General features: G+C 41.3%; 1 pseudogene; it reads left to right on the forward strand.

Annotated features, from left to right (window-relative positions):
- The first annotated feature begins 11,359 nt into the window (after positions 1-11,359).
- LOC147710811 (actin, cytoplasmic pseudogene) lies at positions 11,360-16,077 on the forward strand (annotated as a pseudogene).
- The last annotated feature ends 239 nt before the right edge of the window (positions 16,078-16,316 follow it).

Here is a 16,316-nt window from a genome sequence, read left to right on the forward strand (position 1 = left end):
TCCATTGTGAGTTTTCGTATTTTTGTGTTTGTGTTCCCCCACCTTTGAGTATCGGTATCAGTTCGTTTGTTTTAATAGCGAATCCGTCTTGTTTAATCTCGTCCTTTACTGCTTGTGCTATTAGTGCCTTTACCTATGTTTATGCCCACAATTGGGTAAGTGAACGGATTATCAGAATCCCAGAGCACACGAGTTGCAGTTTTTTGGAAGATTTCAACCCAAGTAGCCGGCTAGCGCAATGCTGTGTTTGTCTCTGCACTCAAACAGCGTTCCAAACGGCGTACTCCAGCATTCAAACACTCTTACCTTGGAGTCTCCCTCCGTGGTAGGTGAATGGCCGCCTTCTTCCGCTGGTCGTCAGCTGTGAGTCCCACTGTCTTCCGAAGGTATGCCGGCGAGCGCCTCGAAGAGTGATTTGTATTCCACCGCTTGGCTCACTTTCCCTTCGCTAGGCGCTCCTTGATTCTCGGTCGCGTTTCTCCTGCGGTTGAGCCAACCGCTGTAAATTATCACAGGGTCTCCCCGGTCCCGGGGAGGAATGGAGTCGCTTAAGGACGGCTCTGACACGCTTCTTTCAATAAAAGTGGTTTATTTCATTAATCCATGTGGGGGGATTTAACAACAAAAAGCAACCAACGCGTTTCGACAGCGTCCGCTGTCTTGATCACGGTCAGTTTGGGAAGTGAAGCTCACAGTTTTATAAAACAAACAAAACATTATGGTTACACCCCTTTGGTCACTGGTACCGCCCATAGTTCTGGGTTTTGTGGGATATGTAGTTCTAATTCAATTCTTGTTACTTTTTTCCCAGTGAGTATTTTAGGGATGCATATCATTTTTACATTTAACTTGCTGTTCAAATTAATCTTATCCACATTTAAATTAACAGTTGCGATACGTTTTAGTATTGTGATTATCATGAGAATACCGATACTCAAAGGTGGGGGAACACAAACACAAAAATACGAAAACTCACAATGGATAAGCGGGAAGCTAAGAGAAAAGAACTCATTGGTACCATGTTTAACAAACAAGATAAGGCAAGACCAGCGGAGAGCAATAAGGACCAGGAAAAGAATGACATAAAAGATAAGCTCCGATTATGGGAGAAGTTAAACAAAAAGGAAATAAACAAATCTTGGGAACTGATTTCATTGCAACAGTATCTGGAAGTAGAAAGAGTGCCTCGTGGGCTACGAATACTGATAATGCCAAGCCAACAGGATGTCACCAATGAACTACTTCAAGAGTGGGGTGAACACACACTAAATTCATCCCTGGGACTGATAAAAATTCTAGTCAAACATATCGAGATAGCACTAGAAAAAATAAAAGAACAACTGCGAACAGTAGAGAAAGAGCTGGATTCAATCAAACTTAATACAGAAATGACTAAGTTCAGAGAAGAATTAAACAAGCAAATTGAAAAACATGAAGAAGAGGTCAGGCAAAGGAAACAAACCAAATTCGAAAGGGACGCCAATGATAATGCGCAAGGCCGCATATTTACGTTTGCACGAAAATATGATTCCTTCAGGCCATCCAAAATTAATATCGCCAGTTCCTCCTCAAGTATGGCATCCTTGACATCAGCAGATCTAAGCGAAGATGACACAAATCTGGACCCCGGACAGAGGATTTTTTTAGGAGACATGCGCCTTGTTCTATCACAACAAAGATGGGAACAGAACCACGGGGCGCAGAGAAATACACGCGGCCGAGCGAGGGGCAGAGGAAGAGGATGGCAACCAAGATTCAACAGATCCACACAAGGAGGGGCCGACGGAGAAACGGTTACAAGCGAAAAAGTGGGAACAGAAACCAGACTCATGAAACAAAAGAGAGGGAAATAGATGAAGAACTCCAAATAGTCAACCTATCTGGAAAAGAAATTACTGATGCGGAAATCTCTCTTCTAAAGAAAGGAATTAATTTCTGTCCCAAAGCACGCATTAACTTGTCCCAAACAAGAATTGACCTGTACTTATATATACGAAAAATCAAGCTTGCAAAATTCTTTGCGGAGAGAAAAAATAAACCAAAAATTACAAAAAATCAGCCCAAACCAACATCGATACTCCTTGCAAAAGAATCGGAAGCATATTTAACTGTGCTAAATCTAAATGCACAAGAAGGCCAAGAAATCAGCCTGGAGACAGCCATACCACAACTGGGAGCCGGAACTAGTGGTTTGAAAGCGAAATCCAAGTTTTACCCGCAACTAGCACCAGGAAACAAAATTGACATGTTTCAAGAGGCAGTAATTCACGACTTATATAACATCAAAATAAAAAACCAAACCAAAGACAATCTATCTAAAATTGAAAGAGAAGCCTTAAACTCATTACGGAACAATGACACCTTTGAGATCAAAGCGGCCGACAAAGGCGGGAACATAGTGCTATGGGACCGAAAACTTTATATTGCTGAGGCGATGGAACAACTGAACAATTTACACTATTATGAAAAAATAGACAAAAATCCAATGGATCAAATCAAGAGAGAACTGGACGGAAAAATATCACAATGGGAAAAAGAAGAACTCCTAGACTTTGATGAAAAAAAGTATTTGACAGTGGATTTCCTGAAGATGGCTACTATATACTTTCTGCCCAAGATCCACAAAACCACCAGGGAGACCAATTGTGTCGGCTAACGGTTCCTTATTGGAGCCCTTATCTAACTTTATAGACTTCTATCTGAGCCCACATGTGAAGCTTCTAAAGTCTTACATAAAAGACACCACGGATTTTCTTTGTAATTTGAAACAAATACAATGGCAACCACATTACATCCTGATCACCATGGATGTAATTGCATTATACACAAACATAGATAACAACATGGGCCTTGAGGCATGCCAATGTGCCTTCCAGGAACGGAACATCCATTACCAACATCACAATATCATGCTGCTCGACTTGATTAAATATCTGCTCAAAAACAATGTATTCGTGTTTGGGGAAACCATGTACAAACAAAAGAATGGAGCGGCCATGGGCTTTTCCTTTAGCCCCAATTATGCCTGCACCGCCATGGGTTGGTGGGAGGAAACAGTGGCATGGGACATAAATCTGCAAACGTTCACACAACATATTAAAGTCTGGAAAAGATTTATAGATGACCTGTTCATTGTGTGAGACGGAGGAAAAGACAAATTTTTGCAATATTTTCAAATATTAAACAACAGCACACCTGGCATCAAATTCACCTACAACATCAGTCAAGATACAGCAGTTTTCCTAGACACAGAAGTGTACATACGAAACAATCTAATGGAAACCACTCTTCATCGCAAAAGTACTGCGACAAACTCAACATTAGAAGCTACCAGCTTCCACCAGCAGTCGCTCATAACAAGCATCCCCTATGGGGAATTCCTACGCTTAAGGAAAATTTGCAGTGAGGAGCAAGAATGGCAAAAACAAAGTAACATCGCCAAGCAGCGCTTTGGCAAGAGACAATATAATTAACGAGCAACTCAACTATGTTGGGAAAAGGCCAATTCAAAAGCAAGGGAAGATTGCCTAAAACCGAAAGAGATCTCAGGACCAACACAAGAAGAGCCAATCAGATTCATAACGGATTACAGTCAAGAGACCAAACAACTGAATCAAATACTAAGAAGAAACTGGAAGCTCTTACAATTGGACCCAGTAATAGGAGAAAAAATGGGTAACCACCCCATCCTAACATACAGGAGAGCTAAAAATCTGCAGGACCAACTGGTTCACAGTCACTTCCAAACCTCCAACAAGAAATCATGGCTGCAAACCAAAGGTTTTGTAAAATGTTACAATTGTAAGATCTGAGAAATAGCCAAGCCAACTACTGAAATACCAATGCCTAATAACAAAACCTGGAAAATCAAAGAATGCATCACGTGTAACAGCAAAAACACAGTGTACATGATTGAATGCCCATGCAAGCTCAAATATATAGGCACCACAATCTGCGAGTTAAAAAAACGTATATTAGAGCACGTAAGAGCCACTGTACATAAGGATAGAAGCAACGCTGTTGCAAAACATATGGAACTGAACCACGAAGGAGATTGGAAGAAACTACGTTTCTGGGGCATTGAAACCTTGAGGTTCTCAATAAGGGGTGGACACAATGAGAAGGAACTCCGACGAAAAGAATCGAAACACATCCTGAGCTTCAGGACCATGACCCCCTTCGGGCTCAATCAGTCGGAAGAACTATACATACATCTTTAATCAAACCAACTCTCCATTACCTTCCCGCTAACCATGAACAATTTTAACCCAATTACTTTTATTTTTTCACCACCTCACTCAATTTTTCACTTGAATTAAGCTCACATATGAAACAAACTGCTGTTCTAATGGACTAATCAGCCCACCAGAGGGCAGTATTATGCCAATGAGATCCCGAACATAAAGACTAAAGGACTGTGCTCACATACCCAACTATACAAATGAATTGAACCATATGAAATGTCATACCTAATTACTAATGCATAAAATTCAGGTTATAGGTTGGGTAACATGATAAATGTTTTGCAATGGTGGGCGGAAAATATTCACCAATCACTAGTTAGCAGAGGCACAGCCCAAGCCCACTGGAGGGCGGGACTTAACATCCACGGGTTTCTCATGATAATCACAATACTAAAACGTATCGCAACTGTTAATTTAAATGTGGATAAGATTAATTTGAACAGCAAGTTAAATGTAAAAATGATATGCATCCCTAAAATACTCACTGGGAAAAAAGTAACAAGAATTGAATTAGAACTACATATCCCACAAAACCCAGAACTATGGGCGGTACCAGTGACCAAAGGGGTGTAACCATAATGTTTTGTTTGTTTTATAAAACTGTGAGCTTCACTTCCCAAACTGACCGTGATCAAGACAGCGGACGCTGTCGAAACGCGTTGGTTGCTTTTTGTTGTTAAATCCCCCCACATGGATTGATGAAATAAACCACTTTTATTGAAAGAAGCGTGTCAGAGCCGTCCTTCAGCGACTCCATTCCTCCCCGGGACCGGGGAGACCCTGTGATAATTTACAGCGGTTGGCTCAACCGCAGGAGAAACGCGACCGAGAATCAAGGAGCGCCTAGCGAAGGGAAAGTGAGCCAAGCGGTGGAATATATATATATATATATATATATATATATATATATATATATATATATATATATATATATATATATATATATATATATATGTATGTATGTATGTATGTATGTATGTATGTATGTATGTATGTATGTATGTATGTATGTATGTATATATATATATATATATATATATATATATATATATATATATATATATATATATAGCCTACCACCACAGTAACCATTTGACCATCATCAACTATATATAATGAACTCAGCATTGAAATATTGAATTATGAAAACATTACATTTTACAGTGATCATGGAGGATCTCTCTTGCGACTTCACAAATGTGGTTATTAGGATCTCTGTGAGTAAGTGCTTTTTCTGTGTTGTTTGCCCATGTGTGGGTGGGTGTGGTGCATTTGCCTGTGCAGGTGTGTTAGTTTGCAAAGTTGATGTGGATCATACCTGTACAGTTATTGGTTGTGCTTTTACAGGGTCAGAGGGTGCCTGTACAGTTTTTGGTTGTTCCTGTATAGTGGCAAAAGGCAACTGTAGAGGGAGGAGACATGCCTGTCCAGGTAGGGAACATGCCTTTGTAGGGGAACATGCCTGTGCCAGGTGGGCATGAGCAGTAGGGCATGTGCACGGGGGTTGCCTGTGTATGTAGGGATGCCAGAGCAAGTTGTGGTACAGGTAGCTGGGTGAGATGGAGTGCAGGTAGGTGTGTTGAATCCCCTCCATGTGTTGAGCATGAAGGAAGACTTTGGAACAATTTCCACAAGCCCTTTATCATCTTTATGGCCAAGGCATGGTGTCTTGCAATCTCTTCCCTATAGATTGATATTAGGTAGTGTGCCTCCTTGACATGCCTTGGCAAGATTTCTCAATCCTGTCCAAGACATGGGTCTGCCTGTCAATCATCCAAGGGATATCCTGTAATAAGGCTGAAATGTCAGACAGAGTAGCACCTATGGCACAAATGGCCTGCCTCACATCAACTTGTTGTTGGGAAAAGTATTCCTCCCAATGGACTTCATAACCATCTTCCAGCCCCCTCCACAGGGAACACCCTCTATTATGACTGTCAGGTCTACCTGTATATGGAGGGGTGGCATGTGGGAGGCTGTGGTAAGGAGATTCATGCCTAGGGGATACCTGCTCCTCTCCAGGGGTGTTAAGTCCTTCAGATGCTTGAGAGAAGGCCTGGGTTGCATGAGAGGAGTGTGTATGAGAAGCAACATATCTACCTTAGACGTAAGGGCTGAAAGGAGGTGATGATTGTGTTGGGGTAGGGGAACGCTGTCGCTGGTTGGCCGACTGCTGAGACTGGGCAATCCTCAGAGGGACAGTGGGAGGTACAATGCTGCCTGGACCTGATGTAGGAGTCAGTCATTGTGCCAGTGGGCCTACAGTGCAATCCTCAGCATCCAGCTCCTCTTCTGCAGCCAGCACCTGCGCCTCTTCTTCTTCCTAAAGCATATCTTCTTGAGCAAAGCTGGATGCTAACATTCCTGCTTGGAGGAGGATTGTTAAACAAACAATAATGGTTCTGTCGGATGAGAATACCTAACAGCAAGGTATTCAACTCTGTGATTAGAATGCTATGTCTCAAGAACCAGAACAACAACAGCATCCAGTGTGTCTAGTCGGCTGACAGACACAAGAATAAGTTTCCCTTCAAGGAATCTATAGAAGGGTGTCCACCTTATCCAAGTCCTGATGAAGACCCGCCCCTGATGCACGTAGTCTTCGCATCACCTCTAGAGTCAAAACGTCGACGCACCATGTTTGAGATCTAACTGTACAAAGTCTGTTAGGAACAAAAGAAATTATTTTGCCTAAATGACTATTATGTTCACAGTTGACAAACTTGAGTAATTGAACTATCTTGTATTTATGTATGTATGTTTTTATCCTGCACTAGTTCTTCACAAAAACCACTTTGTTTTGTAATGTATATATGTCCACTTGTTTGTTAGGACAGCTTAACCAATGTCTGAAAATATGTCAAAAGATTGAAAGAGAGTATTACTAAAGAATTACTTTCTCCTCTACCTGGGTCAGTGTATTATTGTGTAAGGCTACTGTATGTGTATCCTGACAGGGACATATCATTCTAATCACAGAGTTGAATACTGTGTTGTTAGGTATTCTCATCTGACAGAACCATTATTGTTTGTTTAACTACCCGCCCTGGTTCTGAGGGTTACAGGGTTACCCCATTATATTGAATGGAGGAGGATTGGGTTCTCTCCTTGGATTTCCCGTTTCACTCCACTGGTGGGTGGTTCAGGTTCATCAAGCGACTCATTGTCGATAGCACCTGAAAGACAGAGGTTGCAACATGATAAGTAAATCATGAGCTACAACACAAGGGTTGGGACGAATATTCTTTGCTTATATCTGATGTTCCAAATGTGACCTGGTTTGTGTAAATCTACATGTGATAGTTCACACTGTAGCATTGAGGTGTTTAATGCAAATGTGCAATGTAAAATCAAAATTACCAGCTACACCCACAACTCTGTGTGGTATTGCGATCCCACGTCTGCTAGTGAACCTGGCTGCTTGATTGTGTAGCAGAAGACATGGTTCTCGATCCAGCAGCTCCAGAAGGAAGCTTAATTAATTAATTAATGTTCAGCGTGAATTATAACTGAACATGCAAACTTTACACAGACATTACTGATTATGTTGAGGACATATCACACACCAACATCAGATACATCAAATAAGGTCCAATATAAGAACATTTCCTTTCACATTGATTTTGTTATTGTGAAATATTTGGGATTTAATATTAAACAATCACAACACTATAAGGCACACTTACCTGACAGACGGATGGTAGTGTGTCTGACTGCTGCAACCAGAATGTGTCACAAATCCCTGAATGAGGTCCATTGGATAACTGAGAAACTTCTGACAGCAGCTGTAATATACCATACATATCCATATAAAGGATGATGTGAATAATTGTAAATGTATATTTTATAGGTATACCCGTTCAGCATAGTTGGGGCTAATCATCTTTAGCAGAGACAGTACAAGCAATTTGCTTTGGGTGCCCAGTCTGGCCCTGATAACCATTCAGAATTTACCGCACCTTTCAATGTTGCGAGGCATTGTACTGCAAGAAGCAGATGATTTTATGTGGCTTCAACCAGTCTGTACCAGGAAGTGTATCACTGACATATTGGCATGGGCTGCTTAAAGTTTAATTACTGCGGCAAACAATCATACCAAAATATAGAGATCCACTAAGACTGCTATGTAGTAACCTCCACAAAGTGAAGAAAACACACTTGTTTTCTTATATAACCCTCTCCACCAGGCTTGCCCCATGGTGAATGCTTCATCATCGGGTCCAACCCATTCCGCTGAGGAACGAGATGTGCTGAGACCTAAGAATTACATGGGAGCAATTATATATGTATGGTTTTGAATGATGATAATAAGAGTGGGGGTATATTTAATTTGGAAAGAAAACCTTAGAAATACGTGGCTAGTGATAAACTATTATTTAATCTGCCTTGTTGTCAATATGATTTAAAATTGGGGAAGGAAGGGTGGATGACAATGTAACGACCTTCCTAAGGGTCGACATGTTTCAAGCCATCGCCTTGGCTTTTCATTAGGACCAGGGAACTAACTCTTTGATACCACTCCCGTACAGCTGTTGACACTAATTGCATTCAAATACCCTGCATGCTAGATATAAGAAGGTGATTATACCTACTAGGCATTCACTGTTTTGTAATCTGCAATATATAATCATTCATGAGAGGGTTAGTCTGCCAAAGGTTTGGCAGGAAACATACTTCAACCGACACATATATTTTACATTTATCTAAATACGTGCTGTTTATATACATTCCGAAAATCACCTATTAGAGTCATAACTGGTGAACTAATACATGCTTAAAATGGTGGTGAGCACTTCTAATAAAATTAGTGTACCTTCTTACTAACAGCTCATAAAACATAGAAATGAATGTGAGAAACATACATTATTTAGGCAAATGTTTTGCTTCATGGATCTGCAAGTGGCCAAGCTGAGCTTATAGTCACACTTTGCAGGGTAAAGAAATTGTACCCACTTTGTTAAATTAATGCCTGAACCTGTATTCTGTTTTCAAGAGGCTGTGCCGTACTCACTACATCAAAGCATCCCCTTGGCCATTCACCTAAAGGACAGATTTTCACAGGGGTCTCCATATTACTGGTCTCTTCCCCATGTGTTGGTTTACTATCCAGTATCTCTGTCGGAGGTGCGTCTTCGCTGCACCGTGTTGGTCTCTGATAGGGAGACTAGACCACCTCTTATCCAAAATTGCGGCTGCAAGTGGAACCACTTCCTGGTTTCACTCGCCTAATAGAAAGGAGCCCGTAAGGGGGTGTGAAGCTCTTTTCACAGGTTCTCGGCTGAATTTCAAGAGGGGGTTGTACTGGTTTAAGACCGGGTGTGACTCAATAAAAATAACTGAATAAAGATTATGCGAACAGGAGTTGCATAATATATATAAAAATAATGAGAGATGTCACCATTAATTTCAGCATGTATAATAAAAAATACAAGTGCTTGTGCAATGTTCTACAAAAGACATGTGGAACATATATTTTCATACATAATAGTCACCTTCATGTCCAAGGGTGTATATTTGTGCATATCATGACTAAACCCTTGAAATCTAATGTTTCAGAAATCAACAGGTGGTAAAAGATCATGTTCCCTACTATGTATCCATACTTATTTCCTTTGTCTACATGTTTTCATGTACTATTTTCTTCTGGTATGCAGCCTTACAAAAGCTGGCTTGTTTATACATTTTGGCTTTTTGATCTGCTTCTAGATTCTCAACTCAGTGTATGACCACATCCCTTCTAGGGGTTGGACAACAAATTGTCCCTATGGTATATTGCAGTTCACACCTTCGTTGTGGATTTTAAGTTTAAACTCCCAGCGTTGTTCTTTCTCAAACAGTTTGGACTCGTAGTTTACTGATTCAGTCTCAGTCTGGTGTTCAAGGACCACCAACTGATAGTCCTGTGATGTATGTTTCATCTCAATAAAGTGGATTGACATTTTATTTGTAGAACAGCCACACTTAAGATTTCTGCGGTGTTCGCAAATCCTTGTCTTTACCTTGCGGGTCATCATACCCACATAGTGCAAATTGCCGGTGTGGTATTGGGTTCTCCAGGCCTACATATTCCGCATGACCGCTTACACCATAAAGAGAAATTGGTACGGAAACTGGAAAATGCAAAGGACAAGTTTATTAAGACCCGATGGGGTGGTGGTACATTCCTACAGCACCCTTCGGCAATGCAAGAAGTATCACACCGAACATCGGTGCGAGACCTCTTTTATACAGTTTTACAGTAATACAAAGAGTAGGCGGAACACATTTGCTCAGTTTAGGTACAAATAAGGTCATTTTTGGAACACAACCAACTCATGGGAGGAGTTACAACACCACTGGTCAGTTTGGAGAACATTCCTAAGTGATGACTGTCCACTAGTACAGAGGGTTTAACTACGCATGTGCAAGTTTGACCAGTACTAAAAATAGCCTGTTGCTGGGCAAATTTAAGTGGTCAGTGGTACAGAGAAAGGACAAAAGGGCATGCTGACCACGAGGCAGCACGTTCATAAAAATGGACGCCAGTGTTCTCAAAATGGCCTCCGAACACTATAGTCAAGATAAGGGGAAATTCGTGTAGCAAAGCTTAATGCTAACCTGATCACTGTCAAATTACGACACCAGGACAAGTTAGGAGGTATTTCTACCCTCTGTGTATTACAGTTCCTAATCTTTTTGAGTTCCCAAGTAGTGGTGATGTTAAACGAGAATGTCTTTGTGGCTTTGGTTAAGTGGCAGACACTTCACCCACCACACTGGGAATGGCCGACGATGGGGGCTATAATGCCCCGTGAACTATCTGTAGTTCCTGCACTAGCATATCCTTATGGCTTTGTCCTCGCTTGTGTGAAAACACTGTTTTTAGGATTTGTAACGTGCCACTGTTTAGGATGCCCCAATGCCTATCAATGATCTTGGTTATTTGATTAGGAGCTATATTGAAAGTGGTGACACTAATGGGTCTCTCTTCTTTCTCTTTTTAAAGGTGTATGTCCAGTATGGAGAGATGGGAGACAATGTAGAGTTAAGGTGAATGTACTATAATATATGGCTAGACAGTTATACAAAAGTATAGAAGGGATAGAGATTCTAGAGCATAGGAAACACAAAGTACTATGGGATAGGAAGATGTTGAGGTGCTAAGGTATGGGCAGTGTTGAATGTCTTAGATTTTATGTTGGGGTGAAGTACTAAGATGTAGGCAGGGAGAGGTGTCAGGGCACAGGCAGAGATTGAGTATTTGAGTATAATCAGGGGTATAGTTGCTGGGCTCGGAAGGAAGGTAGTAAGTTGTAGGTAGGAGTTATGCAATAGAGGATAGAGTGAAATACAGGTACCAGCTTATTAGTGGAAATATAGGAACAATTGTATTTGCAGTGGTAGATGTAGTGTGAAGGTAGAGTAGTAGTACTAGGGCATAGGCAGTGGGAGAATTGGTAAGGTAAATTATAGATCGGGCTACTGGAGCTAGGGAAGTGTAAATGTTCTAGGGTACAGCCAGGAGCAGGGGGCAGTGGTAAAGTATGAAAAAAATAGTTGAAAAAACTATCTAGGGTAATACAAGAATTGTAAAGAGAGGAAAAGAGAGACAAGGAGGCTGTTGAAGATTCCCTGCTCTACCACAAAGTGAATAAAGAGAGTGTAGAGAGGGTGGGGTAGAAGAAGGGGTTGTAGTAAATGTCCCTCCATAAAAGTAAAACAGGAGATCTATGCAATACTATAAAAAATTGAAATCTGTTATTTAATTTTTCAACATGAAGGGCATTCACAATGATGAAAACAATATCTAGTGAAAGAGATTCAGTTGGAAGAAAACGTAAAAACTGTTATGGTGAGGAAGTATAGTGACAACAACTTTTCTTACGTACACTTTTGTCTAGAATCACATATACCTAAATTTACATCACCACCAATGAACCTACCTTGCCACCTAAGGGGCCTCCAACTCAACCTTTGTGTTCTCAAAATCCAAAGGAATCTGTTCAGACATTAAACCAAAATGGGTGCTCTGATTGATGCCTTGGCGCACACACTCCACATACCCACAAACATGCCACTTGTTACTAAAATGAGCCATTTAGCAAATTCAAGGCCACACAAAAAGGGTTAATTCATTTTATAGAAACTTCTCACAACTGACACAAAGTATCCAACCCTATAAAACATACAAGTGCAACAAATAAACATTATGCACACATGCTCTCAAGTGTTGGAGTAAAGTTGCAAGTCCAACCCTCCCAGACATTTCTGTTTCGATAACTCCTATTTAAAACTTTGCCACTTAAGGTGCAGGGAACACAAGGAGAGTGAAAGTGAGAAGAGAGATCCACCTATGAAACCTCAACAAGACCTAGAGAGACAAGAGTTCCTGAAGGCATGCAGAGGTTGACAAGCAGTACCCCAAATCTCCATGCGGCTAAAGAAGGATCACAATCCATTTAGGGAGAAATCTCCTTCAAGCAGATCCCTGCCTTATTCATGTGAGAGTCCTTTCATTGTAACATTCCAGACCTGGCCAGAAGAGCTAAGACGTGCCCATTAATGTGTATTGCACCAGTTACCCAAGGCTTTCCATGGATTTTCCGCAGACTCTACCCATAAATTGGCACAGTGCACGTACAGAGCGTTTGTGAGATTTTCACTTAATTTTACCTGTGTTCTGCATTTACTCGATGACATAAACCAGAGGGGGAACGTGATCGGCCAAGAACACGCAAGAGTGACTAACCGTAGAGCCACTTCCTGGTTGAACTTTGCCAACTACGCGTGCCCAGAAAGTCATTTTGTGCATAGTCCAGTCCAATGCAAATAGAGCATCATAGAATCAAAATAGGCCATTGTTGCATCTGCCTGAATGGTTTCTGTTTTTTAATAAGCACTGTTGACATATTTACAGTTCCGAGCCCAGTGTTCCTTCCTGTGTAGTAATTAAATGATCTGATTATCCATGCTATACATCATAGATCTTTCTTTTCATTGTAGTAGGGTTTCTTCCAAATAGCTGACTCTCCTAACTGTCTCCTAAAAATGTATGTTTTAATACCCTGCACTTATCTACTCATAAGAAAGAATGTCTGTAAAGGCAACTCACTAAAGCTATTTCACGATCCTATCTGACAAGGCTACCCAGAATAGTTTTAAAACATGTACTGAAACCATAAGCAAGGTTTTCAAAACATATTCTTTTTAAAGGGCACAGGGAAACCTAGGCCTTGCTCTCCTCTCACACATTTAAATGCAGTGCAAAGGATGGAAAGGGCAGGTTACTTTCCTGGCAACCTAAGCGCAGCAATTAAGTTGTGCCCAGTGTATGTAAGAGTTGGGCACCAACACTTATTTAGGGAACCTGGAAACATTTTTCATTCTTTGACTTTGAACCAGAGCAAGCCAGACAATCGCAACATACAGACAACAAAATAGGATTAGAAAAATAGGTAAACAGTGAAAAGAGTGTGACAAAGGGAGAAAGCAGGGATATAATTAACGTTCATGGGTGAGTTAAAGAGACGAAGTGTAGGATGGTGAAAGGAAGTGTTATATGTTGGAATCATTCCTAGGCAGCCTTCCTTGTATCCCGAAACCAATGCATGGACAATGCTAGAGGCGGGCCTTAAGAGCTACTTTAAGCCCTCTTAACTTACTTTTTTTTTTTTTTTTTTACAAATGAAGCCTAAGTGGCAAGTGGCCATGGCCAGGATGAGTGTTCAGGCTAAGTTTTAACAATATGGCAGAGTTCAAGGGCACTGTTAAATAAAATTAAAAATCAGTAATCTCCTGTTTTTGCGTCTGAAAAAGAAGGAACCCTTCAAGAATTCAGAGTAGCCTGCCTGACCAAATTCAGTGTATAATAACCCTTGTGCGCCACGCCCCACCTAAACATTGTCTTCTTGATTCACAGCCCTGTCTGTCTTCTGTAGGGTTTTTATCTATTCCCTTATGCAGAATGTGGACAGCCCACCCCTAAGGCTATCCAAACCTCCCAATATATCTCTGTTTTACCTTAATGTCCCTTCTCCATAAAATCAAAGGGGTTTATTCCCTCTCGTACCCACTCCTAGGCGGTGATTTTGCCCCTGAATCAACATTTTGGCTTGCCAGTGAACAAGGTCTCGTTATTCCATGACACTGTTTTCTTCCCAAAGTTAACGATTTGGGTTTGAAATTATTCAAAGTGACACAGTGTCACAAATCAGGGTCTTAAATGTGTTGCTATAAATACTCACTGGGGAGAGCGCATTCATTTTTTTCTGTTAGATTTTAATTTGGTAGGGCTCACGAATTACTATATAATTTGAACAATCCCTAATAGCCTCCTAAAGAACATGGTCATCTCACTTCGTTTTGTTTTTAAAGTACTTACCCATAAGGCTTGAATTGGTGTTGCTCCTGAATTACTGTATACTTTCAACAATCGCAGATAACCTCATCAAGTACCATTGTTATGTCACTTTGGTTTTGTTCAGATTTTTAAAGTGTTTATCCATAAGGCTTTTAGGGGTGAGGGACAAACTACCTAGAAACAAAGTGTTGGGCATCGGAGTAAAATACTCATGCAGTCATTCAGGAGTGAATTGGAACATGAGTCTCTGTGACATCAAAATCTGGAATCTCTCAGGACAGACGTTCTTTTTCAGGAGACTTACAAACAAGAGTTTCTCAAGGCAGCATCTCCCCAAGACGTATTCCTGCAACATCCAGAATGCTCGACAACAAGGTTTTAGAGATCCCAGCTGTGATATTTGACAATGGCTCTGGGTTGTGCAAAGCTGGCATTGCTGGGGACAACGCGCCAAGGTCAGTTATTACTTCTATTGTTGGCCGCTCGAAAGTCAAGTCTACCATGCTAGGAGCTGGTCAGAAAGAGTACTACATTGGTGAAGAAGCCCAGTGTAAGAGGGGAGTCCTGACTTTGAAATACCCAATTGAACATGGCATTGTCACCTCCTGGGATGACATGGAAAAGATCTGGAGACACGTATATGAGTGCGAACTGCGACTCAAGTCCTGTGAGAGGCCAGTCTTACTGACAGAAGCCCCATTGAACCCCCTACAGAATCGAGAGAAAATGACAGAAATAATGTTTGAAGGATTTAATGTACCCGCCATGTACGTCGCGGTCCAAGCCACCCTGGCACTTTATGCTTCAGGACGTACCACTGGCATCGTTATGGACAGCGGTGATGGTGTCACCCACACTGTTCCCATCTATGAGGGCTACTGCCTCCCCCATGCGGTGTCAAGGTTGGACGTGGCTGGCCGCGACATCACAGAATACTTCATGCGACTGCTCCTGGAAAGTGGGCATTCTTTTGTGAGCACGGCAGAGAGGGAAATCGTGAAAAACATCAAGGAGAAACTCTGCTATGTAGCTCTGGATCCAATCCAGGAAATGAAACGCAAATCCGATGAGTTAATGAAAGATTTCAAGCTGCCCGATGGGAACATCATCAAAATTGGTAACCAGCTCTTTAGGGCACCAGAGACCCTCTTTATTCCAGCCAACCTTGGCATTGAAGCTCCTGGGGTCCACAAAATGATCTTTAATAGTATCATGAAGTGTGATATTGATGTCCGCAGGAAGCTCTTTGAAAATGTCCTACTTTCTGGTGGTTCCACCCTGTTCCATGGACTAGATGAGAGAATTTTGAAAGAGATGCAGCTGTTGGCCCCTCCTGGTGTTCCGGTTAGGATCATAGCACCTCCTGAAAGAAAATATTGCGTGTGGATTGGAGCTTCCATCTTAACTTGTTTGACATCCTTTAAGCAAATGTGGGTCACTGCCTGTGATTACAAAGAATTTGGTCCAGTCGTGGTCCACAGAAAGTGCTTCTGAGGAGAATCACAAATCATCAATGTGCCACCACAGCAAAAGCTAAATATGAGGCAAGGAGGTGGGGTGTTTCCACAAATGTATTAACAAGGGAGCTAATAAATGGAAACAATTATACTGCTGCATCCTCACTTGCGTGAGTTTCTATATTTATTTTTTTTTTTAAATATGCTTTTGGGCACAAATTTGCTATATAGACATCAATAGTATTATTCTTGATCGTTTCCTGGGGGAACATCTCA

This window comes from Lissotriton vulgaris, chromosome 5, assembly GCF_964263255.1.
Source record: "Lissotriton vulgaris chromosome 5, aLisVul1.2, whole genome shotgun sequence".
Taxonomy (NCBI): Eukaryota; Metazoa; Chordata; class Amphibia; order Caudata; family Salamandridae; genus Lissotriton; species Lissotriton vulgaris.